The following is a 10,688-nucleotide window of genomic DNA, read 5'->3' as shown; positions in this document are numbered from 1 at the left end:
ATGTAGCTGTTGCTCTTATTCTCAGTGTTGTACTTTATTTAGCTGCACTGACATTTTGTGACGAGCTGCGCCTGCGCACACTGTTGGTGTTTTACACATACAATAATTTATATCAGGCCTTGTGCAGTAAATGCCTGCCCCCCCTCCCGCTGCCCTTACTGCGTCACTGGGACCTGCGTCACTGCGCGCACTACTGAGGAACATTGTGCCCAAACCCAAGATGGCCGCCGGAAACCTCCCGGCCAGTCACGTGAGTAGCGGAGCGTGACGTTGCAGCGCGTGGAGCGTGTCTGGCGGTGACGCGCACGGTGTACGGAGGGCGGAGGAAAGCGCGGGCGGGGATCCCGGACACACTCACCGCCAACACGGACTTCCTGTGGGACAAGCGCACCGGCCTGGCTGCGAGAAGGGTGAGGGGGACGACAACATGGCGCCCGCTGCTATGCGGGGGAAAATGGCGACGGGAAAGGGGGGGTGTGTGTCCCGTCACCCGTTACCGCCCGGGCCCTGGGCTGCCCAGTGACGTCAGCAGGGCAAGCGTCTGACGTCGAGTTATAACAGTCAGCAGTGACGTCAGAGCTGGCACCAACACGACTAGTTAACGTCACAGGATTTACATTGTATCTGCGTCTCACACCCCAACTGTACCAACACGTGACGTCATGGGGGTGCGAGGGGAACGGGAAAGCTGGGTGCGAGGGGAACGGGAAAGCGGGTGCGAGGGGAACGGGAAAGCTGGGTGCGAGGGGGGGGGGAAAGCTGGGTGCGAGGGGGGGGGGAAAGCTGGGTGCGAGGGGGGGGGGAAAGCTGGGTGCGAGGGGGGGGGAAAGCTGGGTGCGAGGGGGGGGGGAAAGCTGGGTGCGAGGGGGGGGGGAAAGCTGGGTGCGAGGGGGGGGGGAAAGCTGGGTGCGAGGGGGGGGGGAAAGCTGGGTGCGAGGGGGGGGGGAAAGCTGGGTGCGAGGGGGGGGAAAGCTGGGTGCGAGGGTGCGAGGGGGGGGAAAGCTGGGTGCGAGGGGGGGGGGGGAAGCTGGGTGCGAGGGGGGGGGGGAAGCTGGTGCGAGGGGGGGGGGGAAGCTGGGTGCGAGGGGGGGGGGGGAAGCTGGGTGCGAGGGGGGGGGGGAAGCTGGGTGCGAGGGGGGGGGGGGAAGCTGGGTGCGAGGGGGGGGGGGAAGCTGGGTGCGAGGGGGGGGGGAAGCTGAGGGGGGGGGGGAAAGCTGGGTGCGAGGGGGGGGGGAAAGCTGGGTGCGAGGGGGGGGGGGAAAGCTGGGTGCGAGGGGGGGGGGGAGAAGCTGGGTGCGAGGGGGGGGGGGGAAGCTGGGTGCGAGGGGGGGGGGGAAAGCTGGGTGCGAGGGGGGGGGGGGAAGCTGGGTGCGAGGGGGGGGGGGAAGCTGGGTGCGAGGGGGGGGGGGGAAGCTGGGTGCGAGGGGGGGGGGGGAAGCTGGGTGCGAGGGGGGGGGGGGGAAGCTGGGTGCGAGGGGGGGGGGGGAAGCTGGGTGCGAGGGGGGGGGGGGGAAGCTGGGTGCGAGGGGGGGGGGGGAAGCTGGGTGCGAGGGGGGGGGGGGAAGCTGGGTGCGAGGGGGGGGGGGGAAGCTGGGTGCGAGGGGGGGGGGGGAAGCTGGGTCCAAGGGGGGGGGGGGGAAGCTGGGTGCGAGGGGGGGGGAAGCTGGGTGCGAGGGGGGGGGGGGGAAGCTGAGTGCGAGGGGGGGAGGAAGCAAGCTGAGTGCGAGGGGGGGAGGAAGCAAGCTGAGTGCGAGGGGGGGAGGAAGAAAGCTGAGTGCGAGGGGGGGGGAAAGAAAGCTGAGTGCGAGGGGGGGGGGAAAGAAAGCTGAGTGCGAGGGGGGGGGGAAAGAAAGCTGAGTGCGAGGGGGGGGGGAAAGAAAGCTGAGTGCGAGTGGGGGGGGAAGAAAGCTGAGTGCGAGGGGGGGGGGGAAGAAAGCTGAGTGCGAGGGGGGGGGGAAAGAAAGCTGAGTACGAGGGGGGGGGGAAAGAAAGCTGAGTGCGAGGGGGGGGAAAGAAAGCTGAGTGCGAGGGGGGGGGGGGAAAGAAAGCTGAGTGCGAGGGGGGGGGGGGAAAGAAAGCTGAGTGCGAGGGGGGGGGGAAAGAAAGCTGAGTGCCGGGGGAAAGAAAGATTGTGGGGGGAAGCTGGTTGCGAGGGGGGATGGGGGGAAGCTGGTTGCGAGGGGGGATGGGGGGAAGCTGGGTGCGAGGGGGGGGGGAAGCTGGGTGCGAGGGGGGGGGGGAAAGCTGGGTGCGAGGGGGGGGGAAAGCTGGGTGCGAGGGGGGGGGAAAGCTGGGTGCGAGGGGGGGGAAAGCTGGGTGCGAGGGGGGGGGAAGCTGGGTGCGAGGGGGGGGGAAGCTGGGTGCGAGGGGGGGGAAGCTGGGTGCGAGGGGGGGGAAGCTGGGTGCGAAGGGGGGGGAGAAAGCTGGGTGCGAAGGGGTTAGGGGGAAGAAAGCTGGGTGCGAAGGGGGGGGAAGAAAGCTGAGTGCGAGGGGGGGAAAGAAAAGATTGTGGGGGGAAGCTGGTTGCGAGGGGGATGGGGGGAAGCTGGGTGCGAGGGGGGGGGAAGCTGGGTGCGAGGGGGGGCGAAGCTGGGTGCGAGGGGGGATGGGGGGAAGCTGGGTGCGAGGGGGGATGGGGGGAAGCTGGGTGCGAGGGGGGGCGAAGCTGGGTGCGAGGGGGGATGGGGGGAAGCTGGGTGCGAGGGGGGATGGGGGGACGCTGGGTGCGAGGGGGGATGGGGGGAAGCTGGGTGCGAGGGGGGGCGAAGCTGGGTGCGAGGGGGGATGGGGGGAAGCTGGGTGCGAGGGGGGATGGGGGGAAGCTGGGTGCGAGGGGGGGGGAAGCTGGGTGCGAGGGGGGGGGAAGCTAGGTGCGAGGGGGGGGAAGCTGGGTGCGAGGGGGGGGGGAAAGCTGGGTGCGAGGGGGGGGAAAAGCTGGGTGCGAGGGGGGGGGAAGCTGGGTGGGTGCGAGGGGGGGGAAAAGCTGGGTGCGAGGGGGGGAAAGCTGGGTGCGAGGGGGGGAAAAGCTGGGTGCGAGGGGGGGGGAAAAGCTGGGTGCGAGGGGGGGGGGAAAGCTGGGTGCGAGGGGGGGGGGAAAGCTGGGTGCGAGGGGGGGGGAAAGCTGGGTGCGAGGGGGGGGGAAAGCTGGGTGCGAGGGGGGGGGGAAAGCTGGGTGCGAGGGGGGGGGAAAGCTGGGTGCGAGGGGGGGGGAAAGCTGGGTGCGAGGGGGGGGGAAAGCTGGGTGCGAGGGGGGGGGAAAGCTGGGTGCGAAGGGGGGGGGAAGAAAGCTGGGTGCGAGGGGGGGGGGAGAAAGCTGGGTGCGAGGGGGGGAGGAAGAAAGCTGAGTGCGAGGGGGGGAGGAAGAAAGCTGAGTGAGAGGGGGGGGGAAGAAAGCTGAGTGCGAGGGGGGGGGGGAAAGAAAGCTGAGTGCGAGGGGGGGGGGAGAAAGCTGAGTGCGAGGGGGGGAAGAAAGCTGAGTGCGAGGGGGGGAAAGAAAGCTGAGTGCGAGGGGGGAAAGAAAGCTGAGTGCGAGGGGGGGGAAAGAAAGCTGAGTGCGAGGGGGGGGGGAAAGAAAGCTGAGTGCGAGGGGGGGGGGAAAGAAAGCTGAGTGCGAGGGGGGGGGGAAAGAAAGCTGAGTGCGAGGGGGGTGAAAGAAAGCTGGGTGCGAGGGGGGGGAGAAAGCTGGGTGCGAGGGGGGGAGGGGAAAGAAAGCTGAGTGCCGGGGGAAAGAAAGATTGTGGGGGGAAGCTGGTTGCGAGGGGGGATGGGGGGAAGCTGGGTGCGAAGGGAGGGGAAGAAAGCTGGGTGCGAAGGGGGGGGAAGAAAGCTGGGGGGAAGAAAGCTGGGTGCGAAGGGGGAGGAAGAAAGCTGAGTGCGAGGGGGGGAGGAAGAAAGCTGAGTGCGAGGGGGGGGGGAGAAAGCTGGGTGCGAGGGGGGGAGGAAGAAAGCTGAGTGCGAGGGGGGGAGGAAGAAAGCTGGGTGCGAGGGGGGGGGAGAAAGCTGGGTGCGAGGGGGGAGGAAGAAAGCTGAGTGCAAGGGGGGGAGGAAGAAAGCTGAGTGCGAGGGGGGGAGGAAAAAAGCTGAGTGCGAGGGGGGGGAAGAAAGCTGAGTGCGAGGGGGGGGGAAAAGAAAGCTGAGTGCGAGGGGGGGGGGAGAAAGCTGAGTGCGAGGGGGGAAAGAAAGCTGAGTGCGAGGGGGGGGAAAGAAAGCTGAGTGCGAGGGGGGGGAAAGAAAGCTGAGTGCGAGGGGGGGGGAAAGAAAGCTGAGTGCGAGGGGGGGAAAGAAAAGATTGTGGGGGGAAGCTGGTTGCGAGGGGGATGGGGGAAGCTGGGTGCGAGGGGGGATGGGGGGAAGCTGGGTGCGAGGGGGGATGGGGGGAAGCTGGGTGCGAGGGGGGATGGGGGGAAGCTGGGTGCGAGGGGGGGGGAAGCTGGGTGCGAGGGGGGGGGGAAGCTGGGTGCGAGGGGGGGGGAAGCTGGGTGCGAGGGGGGGGAAGCTGGGTGCGAGGGGGGGGGAAGCTGGGTGCGAGGGGGGGAAAGCTGGGTGCGAGGGGGGGGGAAAAGCTGGGTGCGAGGGGGGGGAAAAGCTGGGTGCGAGGGGGGGAAGCTGGGTGCGAGGGGGGGGGGAAAGCTGGGTGCGAGGGGGGGGGGAAAGCTGGGTGCGAGGGGGGGGGAAAAGCTGGGTGCGAGGGGGGGGGGAAAGCTGGGTGCGAGGGGGGGGGGAAAGCTGGGTGCGAGGGGGGGGGGAAAGCTGGGTGCGAGGGGGGGGGAAAAGCTGGGTGCGAGGGGGGGAAAGCTGGGTGCGAGGGGGGGGGGGGAAAGCTGGGTGCGAGGGGGGGGGAAAAGCTGGGTGCGAGGGGGGGGGGAAAGCTGGGTGCGAGGGGGGGGGGAAAGCTGGGTGCGAGGGGGGGGGGAAAGCTGGGTGCGAGGGGGGGGGAAAGCTGGGTGCGAGGGGGGGGAAAGCTGGGTGCGAGGGGGGGGAAAACTGAGTGCGAGGGGGGGGGAAAGCTGGGTGCGAGGGGGGGGGGAAAGCTGGGTGCGAAGGGGGGGGGGAAGAAAGCTGGGTGCGAGGGGGGGGGGAAGAAAGCTGAGTGAGAGGGGGGGGGGAAGAAAGCTGAGTGCGAGGGGGGGGGAAAGAAAGCTGAGTGCGAGGGGGGGGGAGAAAGCTGAGTGCGAGGGGGGGAAGAAAGCTGAGTGCGAGGGGGGGGAAAGAAAGCTGAGTGCGAGGGGGGGGAAAGAAAGCTGAGTGCGAGGGGGGGGAAAGAAAGCTGAGTGCGAGGGGGGGGAAAGAAAGCTGGGTGCGAGGGGGGGGGGAGAAAGCTGAGTGCGAGGGGGGGAGGAAGAAAGCTGGGTGCGAGGGGGGGGGAAGCTGGGTGGGTGCGAGGGGGGGGAAAAGCTGGGTGCGAGGGGGGGAAAGCTGGGTGCGAGGGGGGGGGGGAAAGCTGGGTGCGAGGGGGGGGGAAAGCTGGGTGCGAGGGGGGGGGAAAGCTGGGTGCGAGGGGGGGGGGAAAGCTGGGTGCGAGGGGGGGGGAAAGCTGGGTGCGAGGGGGGGGGAAAGCTGGGTGCGAGGGGGGGAAAACTGGGTGCGAGGGGGGGGGAAAGCTGGGTGCGAGGGGGGGGGAAAGCTGGGTGCGAAGGGGGGGGGGAAGAAAGCTGGGTGCGAGGGGGGGGGGGAAGAAAGCTGAGTGAGAGGGGGGGGAAGAAAGCTGAGTGCGAGGGGGGGGGGAAAGAAAGCTGAGTGCGAGGGGGGGGGGAGAAAGCTGAGTGCGAGGGGGGAAAGAAAGCTGAGTGCGAGGGGGGGGGAAAGAAAGCTGAGTGCGAGGGGGGGGAAAGAAAGCTGGGTGCGAGGGGGGGGAGAAAGCTGAGTGCGAGGGGGGGGGGAAAGAAAGCTGGGTGCGAGGGGGGGGGGGAAAGAAAGCTGGGTGCGAGGGGGGGGCAGAAAGCTGGGTGCGAGGGGGGGAGGGGAAAGAAAGCTGAGTGCCGGGGGAAAGAAAGATTGTGGGGGGAAGCTGGTTGCGAGGGGGGATGGGGGGAAGCTGGGTGCGAAGGGAGGGGAAGAAAGCTGGGTGCGATGGGGGGGGGGAAGAAAGCTGGGTGCGAAGGGGGGGGAAGAAAGCTGGGTGCGAAGGGGGAGGAAGAAAGCTGAGTGCGAGGGGGGGAGGAAGAAAGCTGAGTGCGAGGGGGGGGGAGAAAGCTGGGTGCGAGGGGGGGAGGAAGAAAGCTGAGTGCGAGGGGGGGAGGAAGAAAGCTGGGTGCGAGGGGGGGGGAGAAAGCTGGGTGCGAGGGGGGGAGGAAGAAAGCTGAGTGCGAGGGGGGGAGGAAGAAAGCTGAGTGCGAGGGGGGGGGAAGAAAGCTGAGTGCGAGGGGGGGGGGAAAGAAAGCTGAGTGCGAGGGGGGGGAAAGAAAGCTGAGTGCGAGGGGGGGGGGGAAGAAAGCTGAGTGCGAGGGGGGGGGAAAGAAAGCTGAGTGCGAGGGGGGGGAAAGAAAGCTGGGTGCGAGGGGGGGAGGGGAAAGAAAGCTGAGTGCCGGGGGAAAGAAAGATTGTGGGGGAAGCTGGTTGCGAGGGGAGGGGAAGAAAGCTGAGTGCGAGGGGGGGAGGAAGAAAGCTGAGTGCGAGGGGGGGAGGAAGAAAGCTGAGTGCGAGGGGGGGGAAAGAAAGCTGAGTGCGAGGGGGGGGGAAAGAAAGCTGAGTGCGAGGGGGGGGGAAAGAAAGCTGAGTGCGAGGGGGGGGGGAAAGAAAGCTGAGTGCGAGGGGGGGGGAAGAAAGCTGAGTGCGAGGGGGGGAAAGAAAGCTGAGTGCGAGGGGGGGGGGAAGAAAGCTGAGTGCGAGGGGGGGGGGGAGAAAGCTGGGTGCGAGGGGGGGGGAAAGAAAGCTGAGTGCCGGGGGAAAGAAAGATTGTGGGGGGAAGCTGGTTGCTAGGGGGGATGGGGGGAAGCTGGGTGCGAGGGGGGGGGAAAGCTGGGTGCGAGGGGGGGGGAAAGCTGGGTGCGAGGGGGGGGGAAAGCTGGGTGCGAGGGGGGGGGAAAGCTGGGTGCGAGGGGGGGGGGGAAAGCTGGGTGCGAGGGGGGGGGGGAAAGCTGGGTGCGAGGGGGGGGAAAGCTGGGTGCGAGGGGGGGGAAAGCTGGGTGCGAGGGGGGGGGGAAGCTGGGTGCGAAGGGGGGTGGAAGAAAGCTGGGTGCGAAGGGGGGGGGAAGAAAGCTGGGTGCGAGGGGGGGGGAGAAAGCTGGGTGCGAGGGGGGGGGGAAAGAAAGCTGGGTGCGAGGGGGGGGGGAAAGAAAGCTGGGTGCGAAGGGGGGGGGAAGAAAGCTGGGTGCGAGGGGGGGGGGAAAGAAAGCTGAGTGCCGGGGGAAAGAAAGATTGTGGGGGGAAGCTGGTTGCGAGGGGGATGGGGGGAAGCTGGGTGCGAGGGGGGGACGGGGGAAAGCTGGGTGCGAGGGGGGGGCGGTGGAAAGCTGGGTGCGAGGGGGGGGAAGCTGGGTGCGATGGGGAACGGGAAAGCTGGGTGCGAGGGGGGGGGGGGAAAGCTGGGTGCGAGGGGGGGGGAAAGCTGGGTGCGAGGGGGGGGGGAAAGCTGGGTGCGAGGGGGGGGGAAAGCTGGGTGCGAGGGGGGGGGGGAAAGCTGGGTGCGAGGGGGGGGGAAAGCTGGGTGCGAGGGGGGGGGAAAGCTGGGTGCGAGGGGGGGGGAAAGCTGGGTGCGAGGGGGGGGAAGAAAGCTGGGTGCGAAGGGGGGGGAAGAAAGCTGGGTGCGAGGAAGGGGGGGAAGAAAGCTGGGTGCGAAGGGGGGGGGGAAGAAAGCTGGGTGCGAGGGGGGGGAAGAAAGCTGGGTGCGAGGGGGGGAGGAAGAAAGCTGGGTGCGAGGGGGGGAGGAAGAAAGCTGAGTGCAAGGGGGGGAGGAAGAAAGCTGAGTGCGAGGGGGGGAAGAAAGCTGGGTGCGAGGGGGGGGGGAAGAAAGCTGAGTGCGAGGGGGGGGGGAAAGAAAGCTGAGTGCGAGGGGGGGAAGAAAGCTGAGTGCGAAGGGGGGGAAGAAAGCTGGGTGCGAGGAAGGGGGGGGAAGAAAGCTGGGTGCGAAGGGGGGGGGAAGAAAGCTGGGTGCGAGGGGGGGGAAGAAAGCTGGGTGCGAAGGGGGGGGAAGAAAGCTGGGTGCGAGGAAGGGGGGGGAAGAAAGCTGAGTGCCGGGGGAAAGAAAGATTGTGGGGGGAAGCTGGTTGCGAGGGGAGGGGAAGAAAGCTGAGTGCGAGGGGGGGAGGAAGAAAGCTGAGTGCGAGGGGGGGAGGAAGAAAGCTGAGTGCGAGGGGGGGGAAGAAAGCTGAGTGCGAGGGGGGGGGGAAAGAAAGCTGAGTGCGAGGGGGGGGGAAAGAAAGCTGAGTGCGAGGGGGGGGGGGAAAGAAAGCTGAGTGCGAGGGGGGGGAAGAAAGCTGAGTGCGAGGGGGGAAAGAAAGCTGAGTGCGAGGGGGGGGGGAAGAAAGCTGAGTGCGAGGGGGGGGGGGAGAAAGCTGGGTGCGAGGGGGGGGGAAAGAAAGCTGAGTGCCGGGGGAAAGAAAGATTGTGGGGGGAAGCTGGTTGCTAGGGGGGATGGGGGGAAGCTGGGTGCGAGGGGGGGGGAAAGCTGGGTGCGAGGGGGGGGGGAAAGCTGGGTGCGAGGGGGGGGGAAAGCTGGGTGCGAGGGGGGGGGGAAAGCTGGGTGCGAGGGGGGGGGGAAAGCTGGTGCGAGGGGGGGGAAAGCTGGGTGCGAGGGGGGGGAAAGCTGGGTGCGAGGGGGGGGGGAAGCTGGGTGCGAAGGGGGGTGGAAGAAAGCTGGGTGCGAAGGGGGGGGGAAGAAAGCTGGGTGCGAGGGGGGGGGAGAAAGCTGGGTGCGAGGGGGGGGGGAAAGAAAGCTGGGTGCGAGGGGGGGGGGGAAAGAAAGCTGGGTGCGAAGGGGGGGGGAAGAAAGCTGGGTGCGAGGGGGGGGGGAAAGAAAGCTGAGTGCCGGGGGAAAGAAAGATTGTGGGGGGAAGCTGGTTGCGAGGGGGGATGGGGGGAAGCTGGGTGCGAGGGGGGGACGGGGGAAAGCTGGGTGCGAGGGGGGGGCGGTGGAAAGCTGGGTGCGAGGGGGGGGAAGCTGGGTGCGATGGGGAACGGGAAAGCTGGGTGCGAGGGGGGGGGGGAAAGCTGGGTGCGAGGGGGGGGGGAAAGCTGGGTGCGAGGGGGGGGGAAAGCTGGGTGCGAGGGGGGGGGGAAAGCTGGGTGCGAGGGGGGGGGAAAGCTGGGTGCGAGGGGGGGGGGGAAAGCTGGGTGCGAGGGGGGGGGAAAGCTGGGTGCGAGGGGGGGGGAAAGCTGGGTGCGAGGGGGGGGGAAAGCTGGGTGCGAGGGGGGGGAAGAAAGCTGGGTGCGAAGGGGGGGGAGGGGGGAAGAAAGCTGGGTGCGAGGAAGGGGGGGAAGAAAGCTGGGTGCGAAGGGGGGGGGAGAAGAAAGCTGGGTGCGAGGGGGGGGAAGAAAGCTGGGTGCGAGGGGGGGAGGAAGAAAGCTGGGTGCGAGGGGGGGAGAAGAAAGCTGAGTGCAAGGGGGGGAGGAAGAAAGCTGAGTGCGAGGGGGGGAAGAAAGCTGGGTGCGAGGGGGGGGGGAAGACAGCTGAGTGCGAGGGGGGGGGGAAAGAAAGCTGAGTGCGAGGGGGGAGAAAGCTGAGTGCGAAGGGGGGGAAGAAAGCTGGGTGCGAGGAAGGGGGGGAAGAAAGCTGGGTGCGAAGGGGGGGGGAAGAAAGCTGGGTGCGAGGGGGGGGAAGAAAGCTGGGTGCGAAGGGGGGGGAAGAAAGCTGGGTGCGAGGAAGGGGGGGAAGAAAGCTGGGTGCGAAGGGGGGGGAAGAAAGCTGGGTGCGAGGGGGGGGAAGAAAGCTGGGTGCGAGGGGGGAGGAAGAAAGCTGGTGCGAGGGGGGGAGGAAGAAAGCTGAGTGCAAGGGGGGGAGGAAGAAAGCTGAGTGCGAGGGGGGAAGAAAGCTGAGTGAGAGGGGGGGGGGAAGAAAGCTGAGTGCGAGGGGGGGGGGAAAGAAAGCCTGAGTGCGAGGGGGGGGAGAAAGCTGAGTGCGAGGGGGGGGGAAGAAAGCTGAGTGCGAGGGGGGGGAAGAAAGCTGAGTGCGAGGGGGGGGAAGAAAGCTGAGTGCGAGGGGGGGGGAAGAGAAAGCTGGGTGCGAAGGGGGGGAAGAAAGCTGGGTGCGAAGGGGGGGGAAGAAAGCTGGGTGCGAAGGGGGGGAAGAAAGCTGGGTGCGAAGGGGGAGGAAGAAAGCTGAGTGCGAGGGGGGGAGGAAGAAAGCTGAGTGCGAGGGGGGGGGGAGAAAGCTGGGTGCGAGGGGGGGAGGAAGAAAGCTGGGTGCGAGGGGGGAGGAAGAAAGCTGGGTGCGAGGGGGGGGGAGAAAGCTGGGTGCGAGGGGGGGAGGAAGAAAGCTGAGTGCGAGGGGGGGAGGAAGAAAGCTGAGTGCGAGGGGGGGGGAAGAAAGCTGAGTGCGAGGGGGGGGGAAAGAAAGCTGAGTGCGAGGGGGGGGGAGAAAGCTGAGTGCGAGGGGGGAAAGAAAGCTGAGTGCGAGGGGGGGGAAAGAAAGCTGGAGTGCGAGGGGGGGGGAGAAAGCTGGGTGCGAGGGGGGGAGGGGAAAGAAAGCTGAGTGCCGGGGAAAGAAAGATTGTGGGGGTAAGCTGGTTGCGAGGGGGGATGGGGGGAAGCTG

The 10,688-nt window shown here is 68.1% G+C and overlaps 1 protein-coding gene across 2 annotated transcripts in view; it reads left to right on the top strand.

The window, feature by feature from the left end:
* Nucleotides 1-218: 218 nt before the first annotated feature.
* The window catches only part of CLK2 (CDC like kinase 2), a 37,742-nt gene continuing 27,272 nt past the window's right edge, over nt 219-10,688 (top strand). Inside the window, exon 1 of one of the 2 annotated variants that reach the window (XM_075581879.1) lies at nt 219-410. The gene's annotated coding sequence lies outside the window, so the exon portion shown is untranslated. The remainder of the gene's footprint in view (nt 411-10,688) is intronic. The other variant, XM_075581882.1, reaches the window with a different exon arrangement.

Source organism: Ascaphus truei, unplaced genomic scaffold, assembly GCF_040206685.1.
Source record: "Ascaphus truei isolate aAscTru1 unplaced genomic scaffold, aAscTru1.hap1 HAP1_SCAFFOLD_1651, whole genome shotgun sequence".
In the NCBI taxonomy this organism is placed as follows: Eukaryota; Metazoa; Chordata; class Amphibia; order Anura; family Ascaphidae; genus Ascaphus; species Ascaphus truei.
Note: the sequence above shows the minus strand (reverse complement) of the source record. Positions and strands in the feature narration are given on the sequence as shown.